General features: G+C 27.1%; 1 protein-coding gene and 1 long non-coding RNA gene across 2 annotated transcripts in view; one reads left to right on the forward strand and one right to left on the reverse strand.

Moving 5' to 3' along the window:
* Positions 1 to 2,445, reverse strand: part of LOC110262610 — a 4,166-nt gene extending 1,721 nt beyond the window's left edge. Inside the window, exon 1 of the long non-coding RNA XR_002347481.1 lies at positions 2,315 to 2,445. This is a non-coding gene — a long non-coding RNA (uncharacterized LOC110262610). The remainder of the gene's footprint in view (positions 1 to 2,314) is intronic.
* The window catches only part of LOC110262609, a 16,083-nt gene continuing 14,443 nt past the window's right edge, over positions 1,524 to 3,163 (forward strand). Inside the window, exon 1 of the transcript XR_002347480.1 lies at positions 1,524 to 1,536. The gene's annotated coding sequence lies outside the window, so the exon portion shown is untranslated. The remainder of the gene's footprint in view (positions 1,537 to 3,163) is intronic.

Raw genomic sequence — 3,163 nt, forward strand, 5'->3', positions numbered from 1 at the left:
TATATAAAAATTAATTATAAATATAACATTAATCAAGATGATAAATATTTTGTTCTCTTAGTAAAGAGTTTTAGATTCAAGTCTTGGTAATTAGAATAAAATTTTCATGAATATGTATATTTTATGAACCAACAAAATTACATAGCAAATTCTTCCATTTTTTTAGCTTTATACAGTAGATTATGATTATATTGGGGAGTTAATATGCACTAATGTATGAAGAAAAAGATACCCATTTCTATATAACAATATTGAGGATAACTTAAAAGTTTGAATGGTCATAGAAATTAATAAGATGTATGCATCAAAATAAAACTAAAAGCATGGGGTTTGATTCAAATACAAAGGAAAATATTATTATAAGATGTATGGATCAAAAGACATAATTTTTCTCATTACTCAGACATCTTGATGAACATAATAGTTGATATTAGCATGATATAAGCCTTAACATAGAACATCTAACAATAATGATTAAAAAAAATAAAAACTTGTTCAGGAGTCACCTGGACGTTGAATTGAATCGGATGAGAAATGAGGAGCTTTGGAGCGTGAGACGCAGGAAGTTGTTGGTCCAGCTATAAGCTAGGATATTGCAAAGGAATTTCAACACTCAAGTCGAATGATTTCACAATGAAATAAGAATTTGGTCATTTGGGAGTTTGAAATGTAGGGATATTAGATCATATCTGGGGAGTTGATTAATAGTTTCTTGATGGAGGAATTAGTAGTTTAGGAGCTGGATTTTATCTCTTTCCCAAGTTTTTAGAAAAGTTGGTGGAGATATAACAGAGTTTTAAATCATGAAAATTGAAAAGCCGTTAAATTTGCTTGTATTTCATCATGACCGTTATTGGGCTGGCATACGCATTGAGTGGCCCAAAGGGCCGGGGGTGCATGAAAACTAGTTTCAACCTTGAAGAGAATGTCCAGAACAAAACTCAATTTTAAATATAGGTAAAATAATATTTTTGTCCCCAAAATTTTACAAAAATTTTTAAAATATTTTTAAATTTTATTTTATTTTAATTTTGTTCTAGAAGTTTTTTATTTATATCAAATATATTCCTGAAGATTAATTTTAAAAAAATTTAGAACCAATTCAACAATAATGCATGACAATTATACTTGATTTGCTTTTGTTAAAGGTTGTTCTCATGTAATTGTTGTTGAATTTGTTCTAAATTTTTTAAAAAATTAGCCGCTAGGAGTATATTTTATGTAAATCAAAATTTTTTGGGACAAAATTCAAATAAAACAAAACTTAGGGCATTTTTTAAATTTTTGCAAAATTTGAAAGACAAAAAATATACTTTACCCTTTAAATATTTATTATTCAACTAATTTGAGTTAGTCGAATACTCAACTCACTCATCCACTTAAGTAAGTGTTAGAGTTCAAATCCTATCTTATGCCAACAGATCATTAAATAGAATTTAAATCTACAACCAATTAGTTTTTAACCTGTTAGACTAAGAGTCCGTTTGAGAAGTAGCAGAAGCTATTTTTTTTTTTTTTACTTTTGGATTATGAAAAGTCACAATCTGTGTGTTTGGCACCATTTTAAAAAAAGCTTTTAACTTCTCGAAAAGTTAATTTACAGCTTTTTGAAAAAGTAGAAATATATGACTTCTCTACTTATCGATAAGTCATTCTACCACTTCCTTAAAAAAAATTAATTTCAAAACAAAAAAAATCTACTTTCCTTCTTGACTCTGTGAAAAATACTGACCATTCACCACCATTTTCACGCAAGGTCTGCTAGAAGCACTGTCATTCCATCATCATTCCACCATCATTCTCACACAATGTTACAAACCTCACCATTTTCACGTAATGATTCATCTTATGGAAGTATTGATCCTCCACCACCATTTTCATTTTCAAACAATATTGCATCTGAACAACTTATTGCATATATTCCTTCTAAGTATTTTTGTTATCATTTTATCACTCTATTTTTTATTATTAAATTTGTATTTAACTATGATATGAAATTTTAGTTTTAATTTTATTTTTTTCACATGTGATTTTATAGCTTGTTATTATTTTCATAGTTAATTATAGCAAATTCTTGACCTCAATCAAGGAGAAAAGTGTTCTAATAGGAGTAAAATAAAAAATAGCAACAAAATATACATTGACACACATTTTATATTTATTTTTTATTTTCACCTACCATATCATACATAATATTAGTGATTAGGTTATGTAAAATCAACATTCAATATTAGAAAGTATTTGTTATTATCATTATTTTAATATTCATTCTCTTCTGTAAAACAAATTTATTTTTTGAGTTATTTATCCAAACGCTACAACTTTAAATTAAGTATTTTTATAACTAAAAATCCAAACACAAAATAACTTATTTATAAGCTGCTATTAATAAAAGTCTTTATACTTTAAGCTCTTTTTCTAAAAGAATTTATTTAAGTTATTTATCCAAACTGGCCTAAGATTGGTTCATTGTGCACCATGTACTTCCTCGGTAGAATTTTGATGCATCATCATTTATCCATCCTCAACCATTGTAATTTGTAAATGTCACTAACCTTCCCTTCTTTTTTTCATCGGACAACTACACTACATTGAGTCCTAGCTATAGCAAATTCCTTACATACATCAACATGATGTTAGTGACCAAAATTAGAGAGAAAGAAGCAGGGATGCTTTAGTCCATGTAAATATATTTTTTCCTCTTTTGAGGCTGCTTTGCAATTCTTAGATTGGGGAAATAAAGACCACTTTACAAGCGTTATACTTGAAACCTTGGCATCCTTCCAATTCTATTCGAAAATATTTTACTCAACTACTCTCTGTTAGTCAAAACCCTTAGCAGTTAATATTTTCTGGTGAATCAATTCTTAATGAAAATATCATTAGAACAAAAATTAAGAAAGTAAACATTGAGAAAATCATCACTATTAAAATTAATTTTTAATCACATATGTGAGAATATGCTCCCAAAGTTTAGAGTACTTTGTCTAGTAGTTGCTTTTGTAAGGTCTTAGAAATCCCCCAATTTGATTTTTTTTTTATCAAATTTTATTAAGTAATTAATAACGGGTGTAATAAATTTTTTTATTGCCTCACATAAATTTAAATTATCATAAAAAATATTTAAAATCAAACAAAAATATAAAAAATTTAAAGAAAAGAT

This window comes from Arachis ipaensis, chromosome B05, assembly GCF_000816755.2.
Source record: "Arachis ipaensis cultivar K30076 chromosome B05, Araip1.1, whole genome shotgun sequence".
Lineage (NCBI taxonomy): Eukaryota > Viridiplantae > Streptophyta > Magnoliopsida > Fabales > Fabaceae > Arachis > Arachis ipaensis.